This window comes from Mustela erminea, chromosome 11 (assembly GCF_009829155.1).
Source record: "Mustela erminea isolate mMusErm1 chromosome 11, mMusErm1.Pri, whole genome shotgun sequence".
In the NCBI taxonomy this organism is placed as follows: domain Eukaryota; kingdom Metazoa; phylum Chordata; class Mammalia; order Carnivora; family Mustelidae; genus Mustela; species Mustela erminea.
Window position 1 is genome coordinate 31,134,805 of NC_045624.1, and position 27,583 is coordinate 31,162,387.

The 27,583-nt window shown below is 34.9% G+C and overlaps 1 long non-coding RNA gene across 2 annotated transcripts in view; it reads left to right on the forward strand.

The window, feature by feature from the left end:
* LOC116569284 overlaps positions 1–27,583 on the forward strand; it is an 87,109-nt gene that overhangs the window by 43,830 nt on the left and 15,696 nt on the right. The window contains exon 3 of one of the 2 annotated variants that reach the window (XR_004276953.1): positions 5,359–5,506. The exons of the other annotated variant lie outside the window; for it this stretch is intronic. This is a non-coding gene — a long non-coding RNA (uncharacterized LOC116569284). The remainder of the gene's footprint in view (positions 1–5,358; positions 5,507–27,583) is intronic. 2 annotated transcript variants of the gene reach the window in all.

Genomic DNA, 27,583 nt, shown 5'->3' on the forward strand with positions numbered 1-27,583 from the left:
AAGAGAAAAGAGATTTGTTTTCTATCAGTAGGGACTGGGCATTTATTGTTGGGAGATTATACCCTTGTGGTTGAAAATGAAAATGATTTTTGCTTCTAGAACTGATGGGGTATGAGACTAAAAAAATGATAGCTATGCAATAAAATTGCAATGAAAAAATGAGAACAATTAATAACATGATATGAACTGCTCTTTGTCAATTTACTTCTCTGTATGGCTGATTAGAATGCTGGCTAGGTTTTCATATGAAGATATTGTAAATATTTATAAATTTGTAATGGTAACTGGCATGAGTACTTATGTGGGAAAATGTCTCCCCTCTGAGTGTGCTGATTTAGTTGTTGCTGTGCCTTAGAGGGTAGCTGTGCCTCTTAGTACTCATCTGAAATACTAAGCAGAAAAAGTGACATTTCAACCTTTCTTTGCCAGCCATCATGTGGGTTTATAAAGAAATTTTATGTGTCTCGTTATGTGGGGAATGCTTACTCTGGTGGTCATTCTGAATGATTTGCTAAGGAAAACCTAACTTAAGATCTAGATACTTTTGCTCATCAAATCTTCTTACGCAAAAGTATATCAGGCTAGGGTGGAGTTATTTTTTAAAAAGTCAAAATTCAAGTGAAACATTAGAAGCACTATCTAAATGAAATTATAATGGAAAAAGAAAGAAAGAACCAAAAGAAATAATTGGATGTTTTAAGGAAAAATCATTTATACCCATGTTGTTGTAAATGCTAGAGAGTATGTAATGTGGATAGAACTAGACTGTGTTTTGCTAAGCAGAATCAGTCAGAGAAAGACAAATAATATGTGATTTCACTTATATGTGGAATTTAAGAAACAAAACAGATAAACATAGGGAAAGGGAAGGGAAAATAAACTAAGATAAAAACAGAGAGAGAGACACAAACCGTAAGAGACTCTTAACTATATGGAACAAACTGAAGATTGCTGGAGGACAGGTAGGTGGGCAGATGGGGTAAAAGGCTGATGTTCATTAAGGGGAGCACTTAAAGTGGGTACTCGGTGTTATATGCAAGTGATGAATCATGAAATTCTACTCCTCAAACTAATACTACAGTATTTTAACTAGCTTGAATTTTATAAAATATTGAAAGAAAAAATTATTGTACTGGATTTGTTTTGAAGTGCTATTTATTAGATACTGGATTTTAAATAAACGATCTTATTTTATTAATGCCTTTTAAAAGAAGTAATCTTTTAAAAAAGTAATCTTATTCTGGAAGTTTCGTTCTCTGAAACAACAGTTGCAGTTAGAAATGAGTTCAAATCAGAATTTTCAGTTTAAGTCTTATTCAAAATGTAAATATATTTTAAATACTTGACATAGGGAAACTTGTTTTAAATCTATTTCACCTTTTATTTTTTCAATATATACACTCTTCCTTTTTAAATTGAGTAAGTCTACCAAAATGAAATCAAACTACCCCTAAAATTAATATATCAGATTAATCTTTATCTATAGGTATTTATATTAGAGATTTGCTTTCATAACTTAAAATAGTTAACATACATACCACTATTTACTAAACACCTAATACGTGAAAGCCATTGTGACAAATGCTTTATGTATATTATGTCAAGCAAACTAGGCAACACTCTGAGACAAATACTGATGCAAGAGTTCTCTTTCACACTTGAGGAAACTAAGGTTTAAAGTCTTTAGGGGTCGGAGATCTACCACGTACAGCAACTAGCATTTTATAGAACATTTCCAACTGGTAAGCAACAAAACATTACCATTTCTTCTTTCCAATTTATTTCCACATTTCAACCCATAAAATAAAAATGTGTTTTTATTGCAAGTAAAACAATTAGATTTTAAATGCCTTGAGATCAGAGATTGTGTTTATATTCATTCATTTTGCCTTAGTTGCTATCACAGTTCTGCCACATAGTAAGGGATGGTAATTCTATTCTTAAAAATTTTCAGGCGCCTGGGTGGCTTAGTGGGTTAAGCTTCTGCCTTTGGCTGAGGTCATTATCTCAGGGTTTTGGGGTTGAGGCCCACATCATGCTCTCTGCTCTGCAGGGAGCCTGCTTCTCCTGCCTATTTGTGATCTCTCTTTCTCTCTTCCTGCCTCTCTCTGCTTGCTTGTGATCTTTCTCTGTGTCAAATAAATAAATAAAATCTTTAAAAAAAATTGTTTTTAAGATTTTATTTATTTATTTGACAGAGAGAGATCACAAGCAGGCATAGAGGCAGGCAGAGAGCGGGGGAAGCAGGCTCCCTGCCGAGTAGAGAGCCTGATGTGGGGCTCGATCCCAGCACCCTGGGATCACAACCCGAGCCAAAGGCAGAGGCTTTAACTCACTGAGCCACCCAGGCACCCCTAAAAAAATTTTTTTTTCAGTATATGGGGGTGTCTGTGTGGCTCAGTCATTAAGTGTCTGCTTCAGCTCGGGTCATGATCCCAGGGTCCTGGGATTGAGCCGCACATCGGGCTTCTTACTCAGGGGAAAGCCTACTTCTCCCTCTCCCACCCCCCTGCTTGTATTTCCTCTCTCGCTGTCTCTCTGCCAAGTAAATAAATAAAATCTTTTAAAAAAAAATCTTCAGTATATGCTAGTGATTCCATATATGTTGTGTACTGGCCAAAGGCTGGTAATAACTCTAAGGTATGTAATTATCCATTTAAAACTAAATCTGTTGGGGCACCTGGGTGGCTCAGTAGGTTAAGCCTCCCTCTGCCTTCCGCTCAGGTCATGATCTCAGGGTCCTGGGATGGAGCCCCACATCTGGCTCTCTGCTCAGCAGGGATCCTGCTTCCTCCTCTCTCTCTGCCTACTTGTGATCTCTCCCTCTGTGTCAAATAAATAAATAAAATCTTTTAAAATAAATAAATGAAACTAATTCTATTATAAGATGTGTTCTATTCAATGGGCTACTATTAAGTAAAACACTGCAAATTTTCAACTATAATTGTAAACAGATTAAAACATCTGCAAAATAAATTTGTGTAGCTTCTTGTAAGTGTCAGAAGTATTCAAAGCAGCATTGTATGATCGTGTTTACTTGAGAGTACTTTCCACTGGCAACACTATATTTTTTTCTGGGCAAAGGATCAGAACATTCTAACAAGGGTGCCTGGGTGGCTCAGTGGGTTAAGCTGCTGCCTTCGGCTCAGGTCATGATCTCAGGGTCCTGGGATCGAGTCCCGCATCGGGCTCTCTGCTCAGCGGGGAGCCTGCTTCCCTCTCTCTCTCTCTCTGTCTGCCTCTCCATCTACTTGTGATTTCTCTCTGTCAAATAAATAAAAATTAAAAAATCTTTAAAAAAAAAAAAAAAAGAACATTCTAACAAAAATTTTTAAAGTGAAAGAGCTAGACACCTAAGCTGATTTACCTATCTCCCTCAAATCCGGAAGACTTAAGTATTTTTTGAAATGAAGAAATACCCCTTTAGGTCTTCCTTTGAATTTGAAACACAAGTTTTCTTATTTGCCTTTTGAATAGGATATATAGTATATATAGTTCTATGTGAAGTTTTGAAATTTCACAACTGTAAGTTGGAGAAGGAATATTTCCTGTGCATTTAAACATATAATTATTGCTAGAGGGAGAAGAATATTGCCTTCCTTCTTTGCCCTTATTTTGTTGTTGTTGTTGTCGTTACTGTCTCTATTCCTATCCTTCTAATTTTTTTTAATCGTCTTCCTTTCTGTAATCACAGGTCACACCTTCTTTTGGTGTTTGTGTATCTATGTGTTCATTCTTCCCATGGTTCATCTATTATTTGCCTTACTCTTATTGTTTGCTCTTTTTCTTTCTCCTCGGGTTTTCTTGGTATATTAGTTTCCTGTTGCTGCTTTCCAAGCACAAAACTGGCAAAATTTTAATTGTTCTTCTCTCACTCTTCAAAGTCTGTTTTATTCAAATGCATAAATAACCCAAGTTAAAGTATAATGTATAAATACCTTGTCTTTAAAGAAAATGTAAAATTCTCAACTGTATTCCTTCTATCTATTATTTTTCTCAAATTGTAAATACAATAATACAATATTACAGGACTGACCATTTGGTTTATGGAAAGGTTTGAATAATAAAGTAATATTTCATTGGCCCACATGTTCTGCTGATTTAAATCTGTCTCCGTGGGCAGAAGTGCTACATCTTTTCTCATGTCTACAACTTACAGCCCAGTGGCTTCTGTGGAATATTTACTACCATTTTTGATTGTTTACAGCTGTGCTAAGAACAGGCACCATTTTGAAATGAAGAGATGTCTTCTTTCCTTTTCTTCAGGAAATATCCCAAAGAAAGATTTAAAATTTCACACTATTTCTCTCAATTCTTTTGGGAAGACCACTACCAGTTTAATATGCAGTCTCTCTTTATGTTGAATAGAATTGTCAAGTCTTTGAGCACAATTCATTTTTTCTAAAGAACCAATTTTATTTTGCAATAATGAATGGATATAATATACCCCAAACAAGATTAAGATCTCTTTGTGCCAAACTAAGGATCAGGGGATTTTTTCTTTGGCTTGTATTCTATCTTATATCTTTTCCCCTTTTCCTCCATCAGTAAATGTGGCAATTTTTAAATGTAGAAACAGCAGTGTCTCTTAAAGATGTGTGTTGTACTGCTTCCATTTTTTAGAAAAAAGCAAAGATGATTTTGATATAGTCTATTCATCTAGAGTTTTGGGTAAAGTCTGCATAAATATGAAAAGCCTGATAAATTCCAAAAAAGAGCTACTGCGTTAACATTTTGATTTAGATATTTCCACTGAAGTTTTATAATTCTCTTTTATGTGGTTTTTAAATAAAATCACTTTTATGCAAAATAACAAAGATGGGCTAGAATTAAATTTAGTGCTTTCAGCATCTCTAGTACTTGGATGGGGGTAGTTCATTTAATGCAGACAATTAGGGGAAATCTCTAAATAATTTCCAAACTTGTCTTTTTAGTTTATAGTTTAGAAGTTCCTAACTTCATCTAGAAGGAAAATGACTTTTATTTACCTCTGATCTTATAGATAATAGTCAAGTGGCCAGAATACTGCCTAGATCAAATAGAAAAGTGATACTCCTAGATAATCCTTGGTTATACAAACAGAATCCTGAGAAGACAGTTTGATTTTGTTAACACAGTCACACAGTGTGTCTGAATTTGGGAATATCCTGTGTGCTAATTTACACCAGATAATTTTGAAAAGAGATTGGGAAAGAGCCTGGCCTTACTAGGCAGACAAATTTAAAATTAATTTCCAGTTTCACTGCTTAATAACTGTGTGAAAATCACTGGTCTTTGATGTCTCTCAGTTCATAAAATGTTGACTTATGCAGGAGAGTGATATCATCAAATGAGCTTTCTACCATCTTTCCCTCAAAGAAAACCAATTCTGACAATCACCCATGGATAAGAGTGTGCTTGTGGAAATCTGGGAGTCTAGTAGAGAAGTTCCAGCACAACACTGGAGCTAAGACAAAAAAGAAAGAAAGAAAGAAAGAAAGATCCAAGATTGGAGGCGTTGAAGATGGTAAGAGAAACTGTCTCACTTTATCAGCATCACCCCTGCCCCAAGACATCAGAGTTCAGTGCCAAGAGATATCCCTGGCAATGATTTCTCCCATCGAATAGTGAGAGCATATGAGTGGGTGTTTAGCTTCCTTAACAGTGCTGCATGATGCCAAAAAGACCTACTTCTTTTTCACACCATACAAAACACTGAGAGATGCTGTACAAATGAGGGATGGTAAAGGTTTGGGAAAATAGCAGCCACGGCTTTTAGAGGGCATCAAAAAGATTTGCACCCTCTTAACTGCTTTGTGGACTCCCATCAGAAGGCCTTCTCAAGAACCGCTGAGAAGCTTGCTTATGGATTTCCCCACCTGGCCATGGACACCTTCAACATTTTGTGTCTCACTCACATACTGCCCTCCTCACATAATGACTATCTCCCTGTGCATACCTCCAAAAACAGTGAAAGGAAGCCTTTACAAATGACTAGTGAGCATGAGCAGAAGGTCAGTCTGACTGTGCTTAGGACAAATCACAAACTTGAGCATTCAGTAACACCCTAGGGAAAACAAACAGGAGTCTTTCGGCAATAGCATGATTTTGCAGGATTGACATAAGTCACACAGTCTTAAAAATTCTTCCCTAATTGGTAATAAAAAACGTGGGGCATGCATATCCATAGCAAATGTCTGAGACGGCCTAAGAACCTAACAGGACTGACAGAAGGTATTATCTCCCCAAGACTGGAGAAGGTGACTGATTCTTCAGATGGGAAGACAGCAGTGCAAAACTTCAGGGAATAAGGAAAATCAAGAGCATATAACACCACTGAAGATATACAGTAATTTTCCAGTAACTGACCCCAAAGAAATGGAGATAAGTGATTTTCCTGATAATGAGTTAAAGTTGTTTTAGGAAGCTCAGTGAGCTACAAGAAAACACATTAAAAAAAATCTGACAAAATTATCTGTACATGAACAGAACAGAAAGTAGAACACAAGAGACAGAAGTCATAAAAAAGAACTAAAAAAATTCTAGAGGTAAAGAATACAATGGATGAAATGAAAAAAATACAATAGAGCACATTGACAACAAATCTGACAAGTTAGAAGGAAGAATCTGTGAAGTAGAAGACCTTTGAAGATGATTTGAAATTATTCAGTCTGAGGAGAACAGAGGGGGAAAAAAGAAACAAGAGTAACAAAGCCTTTGTGAATTATGGGATGCCTTTAAGAATTACAACCTACACATTATTGGAGTCACAGAAGGAGAGGAAGAGAAGGCAAAAAGCTTACTTAAAGAAATAGTGTGAGGGCACCTGGATGGCTCAGTGGGTTAAGCCACCGCTGCCTTTGGTTTAGGTCATAGTGTCAGGGTCCTGGGATTGAGCCCCATCATCGGGCTCTCTGCTCAGCAGGGAGCCTGCTTCCCCCTCTCCCTCTGCCTGCCTCTCTGCTTACTTGTGATCTCTCTTTTTCTCTCTCTGTCAAAAAAAAAAAAAAAAAACTTAATAAAATAACAGTGGCTGAGAAATTCTCAAATTTAGGAAGACCTCTGAATATTCTGTTTATAAAGCTTTCAAGTCCACCGACATTTTCAACCCAAAAAGTTCATCTCCAAGGCACATTATAATAAAAATATCTAAAATCAAAGTCAGAAAGAATTTTAAAATTAGGAAGAGCAAAAAATTCTTCATGTGCCAGAGAACTCTATTGGTCCATCAGCAAATTTCTTATCAGAAACCTGCAGGCCAAGAGATAGTTGAATGATATATTCAAAGTGCTAAAAGCAAAAAAACTGCCAACCAAATGTAATTTACCCTGCAAAGTTTTTTTTTTCCCCCCAGAAATGAAGAGATAAAGACTTTTCCTGACAAAAGCTGAGGGAATTCATCACTGCTAGATCTGCCTTTAAAAAATGCTGAAAGGAGTTCTTCAAAATGAAATGAAAAGACATTAATTAATAACATAATACCTATTAAAATATAAAATAGTAAATGTAAGTATTTTCAAATTCAGAATACTCTAATCCTATAATGTAGTGGTGTATTAATCACTTAACTCTAATGTAAAGGAAAAATGACAAAGTATAACATAACTATAGCTAAAATTATTTGTTAATGTATGTACAGTATAAGAACATGTAAAGGCAGACATCAAAAACAATTTTTGGAAGGGGAGTAAAAAGGTTTTAAGAGGTTTTGTATGCAAAAGAAGTTAAGTTGTTATCAGCTTAAAATCAACCATGATAAGATAAGCCTCATGGTAAATTCAAAGCAAAAACCTGTGGAGATACACAAAATACAAAGAGAAGGGTATCAACACAGTTGATTCAGTTCACAAAGGATGGCAGCAAGAGAGGAAGAAAGGAAGAAGGGACTATAGAACAGCCAGAAAATACCAATAAGATAACATTAATTACTCCTTACCTAGTAATAATTACTTTAAGTGTAAAAATATTAAATTCTCTAATCAGAAGGCATAGAGTGGCTAAAGAGATTATAAAAATCTAACTATATGCTGCCTAAAAGAGATGCACCTAAGCTTTAAGAACACATATTGCCTCAAAATATATTCCATGCAAGTGGAAACCAAAAGATGGTAGAGATAGCTCCAGTTAAATCAGAAAAATTTGACTCTAAGCCAAGACTGTCATAAGAATTAAGAAGGTCATTATACAATAATAAAGGGATCAGTTAGTCAAGATAATGTAACAATCACAAATATATATGCACCCAATATTGGAGGACCTAAATATATTAAGAATATACTAACAGATCCTTAAGGGAAAAATAGACTACAATATAAGAGTAGCAGAGGACTTCAATACTCCCACTTTCAATAATGGACTGATCATCCAGACAGAAAATCCATCAAGAAATATTGGACTTGAACTACCCTTTCAACCAAATTGACCTAAAAAACATACCATCCACAGCAGCAGAATATACATTCTTCTCAAGTGTTCTCAAGATTATTCTCCAGAATAGATCAAAAGTTAGCTAAAACAAGTCTTGGTAAATTTGAGAAGATTGAAATTATACCAGTTACCTTTTCTCACCAAAATGGCATAAAAGTAGAAAGGAATACAGGAGAAAAATTGGGAAATTCATCAGTATGTGGAACACACTTTTGAAAAACCCATGGATCAAAGAATAAATAGAAGGGAAATCAAAGAATGTCTTGAAAACAATGGAAAACAGAAACACAACATACCAAAACTTCTGGGATACAGCATGAGCAGTTCTAAGAGGAATCAGATGTAGGTATTTATAATAATAAATACATAGTGACAAATACATTAAGAAAAAAAAAAAGATCCCAGGTAAACAACCTCATTTTATATCAGAAGGAACTAAAAACAAATCCCAAAGTTAGCAGAAAGAAGAAAATAACAAAAATCAGAGCAGAAATAAATGAAATAGAGATAAGAAAAATAATAGGAAAGATAAATGAAGAGTAGGGATTTTTTTTTTTTAATACAAACAAAATTGACAAAATGTTGACCAGGAGACAGAGAAAATGCACAAAATCAGAAATAAGCGAGGAGATAGATCAACTGATGCTACAGAAATACAAAAGATCATAAGGTATAGTTCTAAACAATCATATGCAAACAAATGAAATTTGTTGAGAAATGCATAAATTCCTAGAAACATACACCCTACCAAAACTGAATCATGAAAACTAGAAAATCTGAACAGACCAGTGATGAATCAGGAGATTAAATCAGTACTCAAACACCTCCCAACAAAGAGAAGCTCAGGACTCTAGATGGTTCCATGGATGAATTCTACCAAATATTTAAAGAAAAATTACTTAAAAAAAATAAAATTGAAGAGGAGGGAACACTCCTAAACTCATCCTATAAGGCCAACATTAACCTGACACATAAGCTAGATAAAGACCCTACAATAAAGGAAAACTGTGGGCCAATATTTTAATGAATATGGATGCAAAATTTTTCAACAAAATACCAGCAAATTGAACTCAACAAAAATCATACACCATGACTTAAGGGGATTCAACCCCAGGATGCAGGGATATTTCAACATCTACAAATCAATAAATTTGATTCACCACATTAATAGAATGAAATGTAAATACCATATAGTCATCTCAATAAAAGCAAGAAAAAATTGACAAATTCAACATTCTTTCATGATAAATATCCTTAATATATAGAGTATAAAAGGACCATATCTCAACATACTAAAGGTCATGTATGACAAGCCCAACACCACACTCAGTGGTAAAATGTTGAAAACCTTTCCTCTGAAAACAGGAACAAGACAACAGTGTTCACTCTTGCCACTTCAATCAACATCATAATGGAAGTCCTAGCTAGAGCAATTAGGAAAGAAAAAGAACTAACAGGCATCAAAATCAAAAAGGAAGAAGTAAAAATGTCTCTGTTTGCACACGGTGTGGTCTTCTATATAGAAATCGTAAATATCTCACCAAAAAGCTATTAGAACTAATAAATTCATTAAAGTCATAGGATACATATTCAACATGTAGAAATCATGTGTGTTTTTAAATGAGAAATATCCTAACAACAAACTATTTTGAAAAAAAAAAAAAACACAGTTCTGTTTACAATAGCATCAAAAACAATAAAATACAAATGACAAGATCTCATTCTTTTTATGACTAATATTCCACTGTAAATCAACAATATTTCAATAAAATAAAATTACAAAAAAAAAAACCCCAATAAGATAAATAGGAATAAATGTAACCAGGATGGTAAAAGATCTATATGCTGAAAGCTATAAAACAGTGATGAAATTGAAGATACAGATAAATTAGTAATTAGTAGTTAATTATCATGCTTCTGTAATAGCCATATATTCTAGTTCAACTTTATTTCTATCTTGCTAGCAACTGTGTTCCCATATAATGGCTTGGGATCTTCTTCTACTGACTCATTTTCATGAACATAGTTCTGTCAATATCTAGCCGCCCAGATGATCTAGAATTTTTCCAGCAGCGGCAGCTCAACAGGCATTGGAAGATGTTGTGACCCAACAGAAACCAAGGTGGCAAGATAGGCCTCTCTTCTGATAAGTTTCAGAAGCAAACTGTTTTTAAATGCAAATGGTAATAGATTAATCGTATTGCCAGTACTTCTTAAATACTTCTTAAGCGTGCATTAAAAATACCTGAAGGGCTTGTTAAAATTAAAAAAGATTGTTGGGCCCCAATTCCTAAGTGCCTGATTCAGCAGGTAAGGGATGAGCCCCTCTCCCCTGCAAATTGGCATTTTTAAGAAGTTCCCAGGGAATGCTAATATTACTAGTCAAGAGCCACATGTTGAGAAACTTTACCTTAATCCTACCCTGCAACTTATTTTTGGTGCTGACTGAGGTAATGGGAGTAAATAAACTCTCCCAGGAACTGTATGCAGTATATGGTGATTAGATTCTCTCCTTGGGCAAACTCTAATCAGACCCTCCTGAACTTGTTTTCAACTAGGCTTAGACTTTTGAATTTCCATGTTCCTTTCTGCATCGTTCAGTTTTAACAAGAATCCGGCTGAGTACGTTTAGCCAGAATCTCTTCCATATCATCTTCCATGTCTGATCACCCTGAAAATGTAATCAGATTCCTCATCCTCCACCATCCTGCAGGTGATATCTGATCACCCAGGTCTGCCTTCAGCAAAAATCCTATTATGTCAATTTAGTTAGAATTCCCCACTTCCTTTGATGTTTCCTCTTAGGAATTTTGCATCCAGTGACCCCCAACCTGTTTCCCGGCTATAAATTTCCACTTTTCCTTGTTTTATTCAGAGTTAACACACTCTCCCCACGACTGCAAGACTCCATTGCACTGATCCCTGTAACTTTGCAATAGTCCTTCCTTGAATAGACTTATTTACTGTCTTGTTGGTGCCTTTGAGTGATTGTTTTTAAAACAGATTGAATGTTTTCTTGTTAACAATGGCCAGAGTCTGTTCTTCAATTCTTAAAGATAAATCTGTTTTCCTAGTTGGTCTATTCCCCAGTACATACGCTTTTGGAAATATACACTTGATGGTATTCATCTCATAAATCACTTGCCAAGCAGCCAGATTTTAATTTACACCAAGCACCACACTTTATACCTGAACCATCTTCAACAGTTTTCAAAGTAACAGCTTTATTCAGCTTTCTAACAGGTTCTAAAAGTTGGCTACAACATGATCGTTTGGTTTCCTAAGAAATCCCAGCAGGGAATCATGATGAAGGGAGATTCAGAAATATTTGATCAAGCTGTTCAGACATTCCTTTTCTCAAAATCTATCTCCATGTGTTTTCTATCACAACATGCTCATTTTCTGTAGTAACTCCTGCTGCTGCTACAGAAATGGTTTTCAACTGGGGCAATTTTGCCCCTCAGAGACATTTGACTAAGTACAAAGATATTTTGTTTTTTACATTTGGGGAAGTATTACTGGAATCTGGAGGTTAGAAGCCAAGGATTCTGCTAAACATCCAAAAATGCACACAATAGCCGCCCAAACAAAGAATTGTCCATTTCAAGATGTCAATATTGCTGAACTTACAAAATTTGACTGCAAAGCAGAAATTTGCAAACTGTGGATTATGGGCCAAATTGAGCCTCACAACTTTTTTTTTTTTTTTTTTAAGTACTTGTGTGTTGGAACTCAGTTATATTCATTTGTCTACATATTGTCCATGTCTACTTTTGAGCTACAGTGGCAGAATTGAAAATCGGTAACAGATATATATGGCCCACAGGCCTAAACTGTTACTATCTTGTCTTACAGAAAAAGTTAACCAAAGATGGGTTATTGGGCCAATATCATCATCATCATCATTGCCACTTGGGAACTTGTTAGAAATGAATGCAAATTCTGGAGGCCAACCTCAGATCTACTGATTGGAAATTTCTGGAAGAGGGAGCCAGCAATCTGTATTTCATAAGTTCTCCATGTGGTTTTTGGCAAACTTTGAGATTATTGCTGCAGAATATTATATTCTGTAAAATGTTATCCTGATTAGCCCATAGACTGTAATAGAATTGCTTCTTTTCTAATTGGTACATTTAAGTATTCGATAATAAACATCGTTAGTAGATTTTGTAATAGAGCAGGATTAAGTTAATAAAACCTGAAACAGAAGGTCTGTAATGCTTTATGATAGACTGAAGTCCCCATGTCATCTGTGGAATTTGTAACTGTTTTTCTTTCCAATCTTATTGCAATGCAGATTTGTGTGTCCCCCCATGGATAATGAATTAGAATCTGCATTTATATGATCTGGGCTACTGATAAGAAGCACTCCAGATAATTCTGGCAACCTAGTCTGGTTACACAAGAACCTTTTGACTTTTTCAGGTCAAAAGGGGGAGAAATGGAAATGAAAACTTTTATTTGGCTTGGGTCTTTTTATATATATGCAAATACAAGAATCTGAGAGAATAAACATGTAGATAATCAACTACTGTAGTAGATGGAGAAATCTGAATTTTCAAAGCAAAAGGATTTCACAATATAGCATTGCATTAGTAAAGATGAAAACTCATTAGCTTTAACTTACATCATTGAAAACGTTTTTTGATGTGTTTTAAATTGTACTTTAGAAGTAGATGACCCAGATTTGGTTATCAGTGTCATCAAGAATCTAGACTCATTCAGCCCTTTCCTCTTTGCTATCCCCAGGATGATGGTTGACTCCATTCTTATTTGATCCCAATATAGGTGCTACATCTTTAAGAATTACCTTCTTCATGGGACAGCAACATGCAAACTAAGGAGCAAAGGAGCTGAAAGAGATTTTTTCCTTCCATACCTCTCTTGTCTTGGGATAGAAGACTTATTCCATTATGTCTTATTGACTAAAACCAATTCCAAAATTATGTCCACTCTTAGAGCAGTTATTGACAATATTATGAGAAGGTTATGACTGGTTGAAACTGATTTAACCCCTTTAGACTGGGCACTACTATCCAAATCAAATCAGAGAATGGCTACTGGGCAGACACACACCAGTGGTGTCTGATGCAACCATGAACACTAATAAGCTATTAAGAGTAAGTTTTACGATACTACAGTTTTTCAGATCACCTACATGAACACAATTTCCATTAGATTTCTTTCTGTCCTCAGGTAGAAATGTCTTCATTCTTGTAAGAAAACCAGATTAAGGAAGTTAGGACATTTTGTTGAAGTCAGTACACATATATTATAACATGGAGATTCCAGGACTTCCTTATATGACTGACACTCCGTTGTATGAGACTTTTCAAACATTTTCAAACATTTATTTAAAAATATGAAACATTTCATTCTTGGGGACAAGTGATTTTTTTGATACTAGGCTCTATCAATTCTTTAATAATAATATCCTTTGATTGTAAAAATTGAAAAATTGTTATGGTCAAACAACATCAAAAATCCAGAAATTAATTAATTTCATTTCACTTCACATTAAAACTTAAATTTCATTATTTTTTAAAGATTTTTTTTTATTTTATTTACTAGAGAGAGCACAAGCAGGGGGAGGGACAAAAGGAAAGAGAGAAGCAGACTCCCCATTGAATAGGAAGCCAGATGTAGAGCTCCATTCTAGAACACTAAGATCATAACTGAGCTGAAGACAGGTGCTTAACCTACTGAGCCACCTAAGCACACCTTAAATTTCATTAGAAATGACCAACTGCGGGACACCTGGGTGGCTCAGTTGGTTGGACGACTGCCTTCAGCTCAGGTCATGATCCCAGAGTCCCGGGATCGAGTCCCGCATCGGGCTCCCAGCTCCATGGGGAGTCTGCTTCTCCCTCTGACCTTCTCCTTGCTCATGCTCTCTCTAACTGTCTCTCTCTCAAATAAATAAATAAATAAAATATTTAAAAAAATAATAATAATAAAAAAAAGAAATGACCAACTGCTAAGGAGCTGAGTTTCAATATTTTTTCCTAACATGACGATGGGCTCTAGTAAGTGACCAAGTCTTTGTTCTTTTATGACCAGTGTGGCATATGTGTGAAAAAGATGATCAGCAGTGAAGATCCAATGAAGAGGATTTGCAAAGAAGTAGAAAATGCTTTTCCTCTCTACAGAGCTTCATAGAGACATATTTGTATATCAGTTTTTAAATTCAAGTAAGATTAACATACAATATTATATTAGTTTCAGGTGCACGATATGTAATTCAACAGTGCTGTACATTTCTCAGTGCTCATCAAGATAATTATACTCTTAATTCTCTTTACTTCACCCATACTCCTACTACCTCTCCTTTGGCAACCACCACTTTGATCTCTGAATTTAAGATAATGTTTTTCTGTTTATCTCATTTCATTGTTGTTCATTTGTCTTAAATTCCACATCTGGGTGAAAACCTATGGAATTTGTCTTTCTCTGACTTCCTTATCTCATTTAGCATTCTGTTCTCTAGGTCTATCCATGTTGTTGCAAATGGCAAGATTTCATTCCTTTTTATGATTGAGTAATATTCTATTGTGTAAACACCACATCATCATCATTTTATATATATGTGTATATGTATATACATATATGTATATATATATAGTTTTTATACTTTATATTTATAAATTAATATATTTATTTATTTATTTATTTGACAGGGCTCACAAGTAGGCAGAGAGGCAGGTAGAGACAGAGAGAGAAGGAAGAAGGCTTCCCGCCGAGCAGAGAACTGATGCGGGGCTGGATACAGGGCTGAATTCCAGGACCCTGGGATCATAACCTGAGCCAAAGGTAAAGGGTTTAACCCACTGAGCCACTGAGGCACGCCTATGTTTATATTTTATATCTATTTTTCTATAATTTTTTTTTATTTATTAAAACTTGAAATGGTGATAGATGTTTCCATTTAAAAGAAGTTAATCTTGGAGTTCCTGGGTGGCTCAGTCATTAAGTGGCTGTCTTTGGCTCAGGTCATGATCCTAAGATCAAGCCTGGCATCAGGCTCCCTGCTCAGCAGGAAGCCTGCTTCTTTCTCTCCCATTCACCCGGCTTGTGTTCCCCCTCTCGCTGTGTCTCTCTCTGTCAGTTTAATAAATAAAATCTTTTAAGTAAAAAGAAAAGTTAATCTTTTAATCCATTCCTTTTTTAAAATTGATCCTTTAATCAAGAATTTGTTGCTTTCTCATTCCAGAATCTAATTGATAATTTAATTCCCCTAAGAATACAGTGATTTGACACTGTCCCTTAAACCCCTTAACTATGTTGTTGTCAATTGTAGATCATGTCTGTGAGTATTTCCACTCCATAAATTGATAAACATTCGATCTCTGTGTACAATTTTATGGAAGTTGATAACTATCTTTATCTGTTTAGTTTTACTATTTCAACTTCTATGAAGTTGAAACAATATTAAATTACTAATATATTATTTGCTAATTATGAACTAGCTAATTACTTGAAATTACTATTTTTAATATTTTATTTCTTGGATTTCCTATTCCCTGGTTCCCTAATGACAAGAATTAATGGGTATGAACAAGTAATCAAACATTATCTGTGTTAAAGTATGAAGCAGAACATAGTTTCTGCTGCCATAAATATTCCTGTCCATATGGTAAAGGTACAATATTGGCACTGAAGCTTGCAAGTCCATCTGGACAGAACCTAATTTTCCTGGATAAGGCAAAGCTTTCTAAATCAAGCCATCTGTTTGTATGCCTTAAAAGAACCTGTAAATAAAATAAAGGCAATATGTGCTTGTGAAAAGAGAGATCAGAGTTAGCTTGACATTTATGTAGCACATTAGACAGCCAGTTTTGATCACCTATTGATTATTTTCAGATGTATTATTTCTGCTGCCTTAGACCAATCAGTAGATGTGCCTATGGCCTGTAAAGAACAACTAATGCATGTGTTAATCATCAATACTTAAAGCTCATTAAAGCTAGAAAGGACCCCAAATTTTTATCAGCCTAACTGTTTCTTCTTGAAGAACTTCTCCTTAGTGCTTTTATCATTGCATTTTATAAACATTTTTCAGAAAATTTTAAAAGAGTGCATCTTAAGAAAGTATAAGGAATAGATATTGAATTACTCTGTAGAAAGATGTATTCAAAAAAGTTAAAACCTGCCTATTAGGAATTACAGCATTATTTTTTATACAAAAATCAAATCTTCATTTATACTGCAAGTATAAAAGATCTCTTCTGGACATGTTATGCTAAATTTTTCTCATTCAAACAAAAATTTAATAAAAAAGCAATAAAACATCAAAGTACATCAGGTCTAAGGAATCAAGCTGTCACAGCACTTGATACATCCTGAATAAAAGGTTTTCCACAAGAAGCACATTTACCAAAGGAAGAACTAGACAACTTGTAGAATTGAAGATTGGTAAGTGAATCCATATGAACAGTAATATAGGTTTCTTAAAACAGTGTAGTTGCCTATGGGAGCTTGGAAAAAACATATCAAAAGTCAAGCTAAATTAGTTAACAGATTTTGTTTGGGTGGAAGTAAAGGAGGTGAGATTTCATGGGACCAGAAGTATTCTTAGAAATATATTACTAAGATATCTTCAGAATAGATTACAAATCTAAACATTTAAAAAAAAAAAGTACTTCTGTAAGAAGTTTAATGGAAATCTAAAGGAAAAAACAAACTCAGCAAATCACTGGTTGATATGCTAATATTGCTAACTGCTGTATTTGCTTTAATAAATTCTAAGATGGCTCCCATGACTTTTCCCTTAGGTATTAATCCTGTCTTTATGTTACATGGAAAAGGTCATTTTGCTGACATAATTAAGGTTACTAACCAGTTGATCTTAAAACAGGGGGATAACCTGAATAGTTCTTTAAAAGCAGGAGTTTTCTCCAGCTAATAACAGAAAAGGAAGTCAGAGTCTGGCCTGAAAGAAAGTTGATGTGCAGTTTTTAAATTGGGTATGCATACTACAGCCCTGGAACTGTAGTTGGAATCTAGGAGATAAAAGTTGTATCCGGCCAACAGCTAGCAGAAAAATGGGGACCTCCGTCACCTAATTGCATCTAAATTCTGTCAACACTCTTATGATGGCCACAAATTTTTAATACGCTTTCTCCTTCTTTTGGTTCTGGTGGAGTATTTGGCTCTGTGGATGCTGAGTCCTCTAAAAGTGGCCTTCATGCAGAACACATTTTCTGTGTTGTTTTTGTTTGTTGGGAGCAGGTAACTATACTCAGGAATAGTCATTTGTTCTAAAATAGTAACTGTGATGTCACGAGGCACACATTTATATATATAATTTATAATCACAGTGATGTGAAATAAATCAATCCTAGATATATTTATGTGCATAAAACTATTATATTTAGGTATAATTAGTATTTCACACTCTTAGAGCACTTTTTACAAATATAAAATGTAAATTTTTTCTTAATTTATTAGTTTCTGAATATACATTATTAGTTGGTGTGGTAAATTTCCACAAAATATGTACAATCATAATGACAAAAATACTCAAGTTCACAGACACATGGACACATACTTCTTGTTCTAGATTGAATTCCTCAACATATGGGGTTCTCTCTCTCTTTTTTTTTTTTTTTTAATTTATTTGACAGAAGGAGATCACAAGTAGGCAGAGAGGCAGGCAGAGAGAGAGAGACAGGGAAGCAGGTTCCCTGCTGAACAGAGAGCCCAGTGCTGGACTCCATCTCAGGACCCTGGGACCATGACCTGAGCCGAAGGCAGAGGCTTTAACCCACTGAGCCATCCAGGTGCCCCATATGGCGTTCTCTTGAATCTAAACCTTTCTTGCCAAGTTCTAGGTTCTGAGTTCACCTTTCCCAACTGTACATTTTTCTTCAGGCTGCTCCAATTCTTGGAATCCTGTGTTTATTCTCACTTTCCCTTAGACTAGGACTTGGGGATCTTTAAGAACTAGAAATTCTAAGAGATACGTTACTGTCAAAGCACTACCAGATGTTGTGGTGTAATGGAAAAGGCAGAGGAGAATCCCAGGAGGGATATTTGAGAAAGTAAATGAACTGGGAAGAGTTTTTTAAAAAGAGAGAGAGAAAAAAAGAGAGAGAGAGAAGAAAGGATCATTTCTTATCTTTCTTCCAGTGGACTTCGGAAGCAGGAATAAGTGCATCATTGACTTTTTTAAAAGTTCTCTGTACTCAAAGAAAAAAAAAAAGTTCTCTACTCAAATAAAATTTATACCTGTTTACCATTATCCCAACCTTTATATAACAGTAAGGACTTCCACTTGATGATTAAAAGAGAAAGTCTTTTAAAAAGCAAGCATATGAGAATTTTCATATTTAAATAAGTCTTTATCATTAGACTATCTAATATCATACCAGATCTGTTCCCTTTTTGATGTGGAGAAAATGCTGAAAGTTACCACAGTGTTGAATTAGGAAACGCACATTTCATTAAAGATAATGAAGGATTGGGAGCTTGCATGGCTCAGTCGGTTAAGCATCAGGACTCTTGGTTTCAGCTCAAGTCATGATCTCAGGATCATGAGATCAAGCCCCATGTCAGGCTCCATGCTCCAGAGTCTGCTGGAGTGCTGGGAATGGCCAGCAATCCCTGTACCCAATTGATGAAAAATTACTCCAAACTTTGCTGTGAAAGAGAGGAGAAGGCAAGGGGGTCATTGCTCAGAGGCGAAGATCCTTTGCTCCTCTTTGCTCCTGCTTTTATTAGTTTTTCAGTATAATCACAGATCCTTATCACTGCTTTTCAAGCATGTGATGTTTGACAACCTGTCTTACAGGAACTAGGAGGATCTGTTTACAGGAAAGATCTAATATGCTAATCTGTGTGTTCTAAAAGTTCTGCTAAACATAGCAAGAGGGACAATGCACACATTTCTTAGATCGCAGGGTGTCTTTTTGGGCTAAGAAAGCTTTGGGTAAGGCAACTCCCCAAGGCATTCCAAGGACCGAGTGGTTGCCCAGGCACGGGCATTCTAAAGGCCTACACACTTCTCTGAAACCTTTCCTTGCCTTCAGCCTCTTCCCTGTTACATTTTAGAAAGCTAGATATTATGGTTGATTTCATGCTTTACATTAACCCCAAAACTGGAGATTGTCTCTCCTTCCTCCTTCTCACTGCTCTTACATGTGCTCTCTCTCTCAAATAAGTAAAATCTTTTTTTAAAAAAAGGTGATAAAGGATTAAAAAGTAAAGTCAGTGACTCAGAACAGATTTCTTTACAGAAATCTTTACTTGTGATAATTGCTGCTCTATTTATCTTAATTTCTGTGAAAGGAAAGTTGAGTACTGAGGGTAAATAGAGGTTGTACCTTATAGACTTGGGCTCCAGGTATTCAAGGTATGCATCTGGATAACTTGGAGGAAGCTAAAGCTCATAACTAACCTATCTTCCATTAAAAAAAGTGCCTTCAAACTAACCAGGCACAGTAGGTCACGGATAGGTTAACTTTTACTCTAACATCTTCTCAAATGATACTAGCAATGTGTAAGACCTATATTTAATAGAAAAAGTAAAACATCATTTAGGTACCACAAGATTCAGTGTGAAAGATTGGGAGTATAACTGTTGTACATCTTTGGCAACACTCCTGTTAATCAGTGCTATGTCAAATGAGTAGGAAAGGGGGACTGGAGAAGAGATGGCATGGTGTAGAAGAGAAGAGGTAGCTTTCCCTAGGTTTAGCACATCAAGGATGTTTGATCTTTCCATGATAAATTAAGACACAGAGAAATCGGCTGGGCTGCTGCTGCCTTATGGTTTAGAAGATCGCATCAACAAGTTCTTCTGGAGTTATGTTCTACTTGCCGGAACTAAAAAAAAAAAAAAAAAAAGGTGAAAAGATTGAGCTGAAAGTAGAATATCCTCATGGAGATCTGTAAAAATGAGAGTGCTTATAGGACACTACAGAGAATTCACACAAGAGCCTTAAGACAGCAAGCTCACAAAGAAGGGACTGAGCATTAACAGAGTTGTCCAGACAGATGATGACAACTGAGAAGAATTTAAGAACCAGCTAAGTATAGAGCTGTCAGTCCCTTTTCCCCCCTCTCTTCTCACTTCTTCACTCTAACACAGAAAAGAAAGTAGGCTTCAATAAAAAGGAGAAAGCAGGTATCTGAGAACGAAAATCATTCCCCATCCATCTTCACACAACCAAGACTATCAGCTCAAGACTTCCAAGAATATAAAAAGTACACAGAATGTAAATCTTTTGAGCTTGGACTATTTCATGGAATAGATTAAAAAATGACCAGAAAATTTTGTTGTCTGACTAAAATGACAGAAAATAGTGATTCAACACTATGATTAAAGGTGGTGCCAAGAGAAAAAATAATTTCATATTCATTATAGCCCACTGAAATGAGTCTGATTAAAAACACAGCAAAACAAAACAAAACAAAAAAGTGTCACTTAAATGTATGTACCAGTTATATTTGTCAAAGACTTCTAGATTTAAAAAAAAGGGGACTTCTAATGTAATTATCAAACTATAAAATAGTTTGGATGTCCAGTTGCCAATAATCAATTTGTATTTATCCTGCTAATATAGGAGAACATTTTGGGTCCTCTACTAATTCACAAAACAAATTTTAGACTTATAATGCTTTTTTCTTTAAGATTTTAAGTGATCCCTATACCCAGTATGAGGCTCAAACTTAAAACACTGAGATCAGGAGTCATGTGCTCTACTGACTGAGCCATCCAGGTACCCCTATAAATATTTTTATGCTGAAATGTTTTCTTATGAGACCTCAACTAAGTAGAGAATAATTTCATAAATTTTCCTTTCTCCTATCATTCTGCTCATTTGAGGTTTGAGGAAACTGAACAAATATAGAAATATAATAATTCTTATGATTTTTCTTTAATGATTCAATTATAATAAAGGTAGATATTTGATTATAATGCTTAGTTTTAATGAAGTCTATTTTTTTAAAAGAAAAATTTAATATAACTCTACTACCTAAATGAATTGCTTTAGTCATTTAAAAGGAGTATTTTGTGAGTTTTGTGTGTGTGTATATGCATGTGTGTCAGTGAGTAACTTTATTGAGGTATAATTTACATGCCATAAAATCCACCTATTTTGAGTATACAATTCAATGATCTTTAGCAAATCTATAAATATATACAATCATCATCACAATTCAGATTTAGAATATTCCTACCACTCCAGTAAACTTGTTCATGCCCATTGTAGTTAACTAACTTGGTTCTATTTTGTTTGCTGTGATTAAAAAAAAAAAAAATGGTTAAGTAGGTCTTATAATTTGAAGAGCCTGGAAATTTCATAATAAAGAGAATAATTCTTTTTTTAATTCAAGTATAATTAACATGCAGTGTTATGTTGCTTTCAAGTGTACAATATAATGATTTAACAATTCCATACATTTCTGAGTGCTCATCAAGATAAGTGTACTCCTTAAATCTTTCAATCTATTTCACCTATCTTTTCACCCACCTCCCCCTAAAAAGAATGTTTTTGAGGTAACTCCATTGATTGCATTAAATCAAGTGTGTATATAAAAAAATCATAAATATGTAAATATTTCGATAAGTTCATTGTCTCTTTGAGAATTTGATCTGTATTTTCTTACTATGTATTTAATTATTCCTTAATTATTTTAATTATTCCTTCACAGAAATGCATTTATTCCACTTTTGTGCATAATATCCTAATTTGAATTTATATGTCTTGAACCTTAGAGTACCTTATTCTAAATTTCCCTAATGGTAGCACATCTGCTAATTCTAACAAAAAGTGATGACTTAAGTGACTGCTTAAATGCATTTGTGGTACATGAAAGTGCAAAAACACCTTTATCTTAGTGACTTAAACCTTATTTATAATTGACGAAGGTGGACGAGCAAGCTCTCCAAAAGTTAAGCGTTCCGAAAATCAAAATAGTTTTCAAGTAAAAAAGAAAAATTCTCAGATACACCAGATAGACAACAGAACATTAATCATAGGACAGAGGAGTTTTATTTTCTTGTAGAAACAAATCATATCTGTTTTCCTTTCTAGTCAGTGTCTATTTCATTTAATGAAATGAAGAAAAGTATTAGTGTTTTATAATCAGATAAAGGTAAATATTAGAGACTTTAAAAGCTTTCAAATACTTTGGATGGCACATGCCTGATATTTTCAGGATAAAGTGATAATCTATAAAAATGTTCATTATATTACTGACACAATAAAATAAGTGGAACACACAACAAGTACTTCTCTTTGGAAAATGCTTAAGTGTTTGGTGAATGGTAAATTTGAGGGGCAAGGTTATAATGATTATAAGAATGACAGTAAAGAGGAAATACTTCTGACATAAGTGAGTCTTAACACTATCATAGATTCAGAAAGTTTCAAAAATATGTAAAAGTTTTAGGTGATATGCTAAATATAATGCCAATATTATATAAATATGTCAATTTGTTATAACTATACAAATGTTATTTTAGCAATAATAGTAATTGTGGATGTGTATATTTTGTTAAGTATAGCATGGTGAAAAGAGGGGAGCAGAAAAGCAGGGTTTGAATTTGGTTTTTGAAAATAATGATTTTGCATCACTTTTAATGTTAAGTGTTTAATCTGCAAAATAGGCATAATGCTGACCTTGGTTTATTAGGAGGATTAAATTAAATGGAAAAATATTGAGGATAACAATTGATGTTTAAAATACAGAAAGATATAAAAAAATCAGAATCATAGTGATTCTGTTAGTATGCTGACATACTGATCCAATCAGTATACACATTGTAATATTTGCTTTATTTGCTAGACTCCAATTTTATTAGAGTTTAATAATTGTTGATATATACAATGTTTCTTAAATACCTAACAGCATTTTTTGTGATGGTAGAATACAAGTTATTCTAAAGGCTAGTTTGTAGTTTGGAGCTTAATCCCCGAATCAGATAAGAACAAAATTTCTTTGTTTTACTGAAAAGAGCTTAAATTAAGTCCAATTTATGCAAATACCAGTATATTTCTCTCACAACCAGTAATGCAGCTGTTCGAGAGTAACTTATCTTTGTCTACTGATTTTACATGAAAGGGCACAGAATGAGGCAACATCCCACCTCAAGGCTGGTCTAATTCAGTATAGATAGATGATAGATAGATAGATATCTCCAATGCAAAGAAAAATCTTAGGTCTACTAATTATCACCATTGCTCATATAGCCTACAAAAATGGTATGATTCATTCCAAGTGAAGGTCATTATACCATATGTCCTAAATCATTCTGACACAGAGTAAGTTTTCAAATTTAATTCTCTATGTTTTGATCTTTTATGTCATCAGCACTCGTCACTATAGATGATTTATATAAAGTACGTGAGAAGACCTCCTGCCCTCAAGGGACACACAAAATATGTAGTAGAAATTGATATTTATTTTAAGCAAATAGATTAGGAAATCAGTGTTCTAGGCCATCATAGAAAATAGAGATTAAGACTGATTCCAGTAATCTCAGAAAACCTTCCTGGAAGAAGACTGATTAGAGTTTGATCTTAGAGAATGTCTACAATTAGATATGTAAAGAGGATTAGGAAGGCACTTTGAGGAAATGTGTGAGTGTAGTGAGAGACTATTGTGTTGAGGGCTGAGTTCTGAATTGTGTAGCGAAACATTCCAACTGATGTACAGACTATGTTGGGTAGGAATAATGGTTAAGTGAATTGGAGGAAAAGACTTGGATATAGGCAGAGCTTTGAAAATGTAACTTTACAGGCTATAAGAATGAATTATAGAATTTTGAAATGTAAAATTACTTGATGAAAGCAATGCTTAGAATGTTATTCTAGTGGCATAGTTTTGAGTGGAAGGATACTAGAGGGAAGAATTTGGAAAATTATTGCCATAATCAAGACATAATGAGATGAGACTATAACTAGAGTAAAAAAAATGAAAGTTGCATAAAAAGCAAAATATGAGATGAAGGAGGAGATTTATATTAAGCATATGAAAAAATAAAGAAGAAGGTACAGAGAGTTTCAGTGATCTATTTACATGAGAGAAGAAAAATGAAAGTCCCTTGGGGCTCTGCTCAGCCGCGAGCCTGCTTCCTCCTCTCTCTCTGCCTGCTTGTGATCTCTCTCTGTCGAATAAATAAATTAAAAAAATCTTTAAAAAAAATAAATAAATAAAAATGAAAGTCCCAATATACTATCTCCCAGAACAGGATTTTTTTTTTCATTAACTAATAAAGTCTCTATGATGATATCATGGTGGTGGAAAAATCTCATTCAAATTCTTTATATTTGTTATTTGTTGTCATTAATACTACTTCTCTCTTCTTCATTCAATCTGTCTTATTTTTCATTCTGAAATGTTAAGAAAGCTTTACTAAATGTGCTACTGAGTCACAGGTAATTCTGATAATAATCAGAACTTTTTTAGCAACCTCAAATCTTAATAGTTCTTCCCCATATAGGCCTGTCAGCTGAATCATTATATTTTGCTATCACTTCCTTTAACATTCTCTTGCTCTTCTCTCCTCCTGAAACATCCTTTCCCATTGACCCCTTGGATACCCCATGATACACTAACTCTTGCTTGCCCCTCAAGATTCAGTGATGATTCGTTTACCTTGTAGAAGTTTTCCTGACCCCATTAGATTGAGCTAGAGTCCCATTTTCCTATAGTATCCTCTTATCATCTTTTGTAACAAATATCATACTTATGCTTTTATGGACTAGATACTCTAAACTCCATAAGGCAAGATTGTATATGTCTTATCTACCACTATTCCCAGCACCTGACATAATACTAGTATCCACAGGTATGAAGTAAGTATTTATTGAATGAAAAATGGCCTAAAGGAATTAAGATGAGGTCTTGCTATTAGGTTGTCAGCATTCTCTACCGGATCTTTGATAATCAGGGCATTCTTTCTAAGTGCTCACAAGGCATACCTCCAGTGTATCTGCAGTGGAGTTAGTGGCTTTATATTTTGTGCCCCACAGCAACTTGCTCTATTGCACCTACATTGCTAAGTACAGTGTTTGGTAACTCTTTATTTACATTATGTGTACAGGGCACTTTCCTGAAAAATCAGCCTTTTGTCTAGTAATAATAGTGGGGGCATCTACCACTGACCAGCTGGTTAATTATGTTACCTCTCTAAACATGGTTTCTCAAATGTAAAATGGGAATAATAATATGCACTTTCTAGGATTTTAGTGGAAGTTGTGTATTTCAAATGAAATGAGACATATGATGTGAATATGTACAGTATATATCCTGCCAGGTAGTAAGTTTTTAATACATCTGTTTCTTTCTTTTTTTTCTTATATCTTTCCATCTTGTTTTTCTCCTTTGTGTCTTCCCTCTTTCCTTTTTCATTTGTTTTAAAAATATAAATTCAAGGAATGCTATTTAATTTTCTTTTGTGCCACTAACAGGGAAGCATAGTAGTTGCAACATAGTAGTTTTTTTTTTTGATAAAGATAATAGGATGAAAAAAATGAGTAAATGAAATGACAGATCAACTATCAAGTTACTTATGCTCATTTTGAAAGTTAAAATCTGCATAGATTCTATTCTAAACAAAACTCTTAAATATATGGGCAGTTGCCAGAAAAGGGGTGAGAGAACCTGTTACCCTTAAATACCATACACCCTCTCATCTATTTGAGTCTTAAGGATATGATAAATTCAATAATCATAGAACTGTAGAGAAAATATTTTCATGTTTCTGAAAAGGCAGGGCTTTCTCAGCAAAGGAATTTGGGATGTATGCTAAAAGGACAAATCTCAGAAGTTAAAAGGTGATTAGATGACCCTGAGAACTCCAGAAAGGTCTACCTTCCTGGAGGCATGTATTTACATTTCATTGGGGGAAAAACTGAACTGGGTAACATGTTAAGAGTTGTAAACTCAGAAATACTTGTATTTTCTCTTCCCCAGAGATGTTTATTTATATTACATAGATTAAGAATCTAGGGGTTTTCTTTTCCCAAAGATAATTTGTTTAGATAGCTTCCTTTCTCTCTCTCAGGAGAGTAAGGTGGCAGTTGGACATCCAGTATATGAACTTCCAGTTTCTTAATTTCAGGTTTCCTCTCTCATTGTGTTAGAAAACCCCCTTTTGGCACATACAGGACTATCTATCTGACTTATCACATCATCCCAGAAGGGGGAAGAATTGGGGCATAGTTATTGCCTATTCAAAAATTTTGTGCTTGCATGCAGGATTATATAAACAAATAATGATATTTTAAAATTACCAATTATTTATTTGAATCAGACTACATGGCATTGAATATATATATAGAAAATAGCATAAAGCCATAGGAAGACATGATACCATAGTAGCAATGGGTTTCCAGTCCTTTCCTTGGGAAAGATTTATTTGTTTATTTTTATTTTTATTTTTATTTTTATTTTTATTTCTATTTTGAGGCCAACAATGAGAACGCTTGGCCTGTAAATAAAGAAGAGGCACCCAAGAAGGAAGGTAGAGGGGGCGCCTGGGTGGCTCAGTGGGTTAAGCCGCTGCCTTCGGCTCAGGTCATGATCTCAGAGTCCTGGGATCGAGCCCCACATCGGGGGGTCTCTGCTCAGCGGGGGGCCTGCTTCCTCCTCTCTCTCTGCCTGCCTCTCTGCCTGCTTGTGATCTCTGTCAAATAAATAAATAAAATCTTTATTTAAAAAAAAAAAAAAAAAAGGAAGGTAGAGGATGTAGGGACACAGAAAGGAAGTGGGGAAAACCTGGCTAACATCACAGGGATGAAGGTGCTGTGACCAAGAGTGACATATCATAGGAAAATGGTCCATGGAGTGGTCCAGGTCTGAAGAACAGGGTTCAGACTGCCAACGAGCAGCTGTGGGAGGAGGGCAGACAGTCTCTCAGCTTCAGTTTTCTCATATGAAAGATGAGGGGCTTGGACTAGATGTTTTCAGAGTCATTTTTAAATTCCTGTCCACAAAGCAGCCATAAAATAAGGCTCCCTGGTCTCTGTTCTGAGATCTTGATTTTTACAAATCCTAAGATCTTTATTTTTCACCCAGCTCTCCGGGTGATTCTTTTTTTTTTTTTTTTTAAAGATTTTATTTATTTGAGAGAGAGAGAAAAAGAGAGAGAGAGCATGGGAGGAGAGAGGACAGTGGGAGAAACAGACTCTCTGGCAATCAGAGAGCCTCGTGTGGGACTCGATCC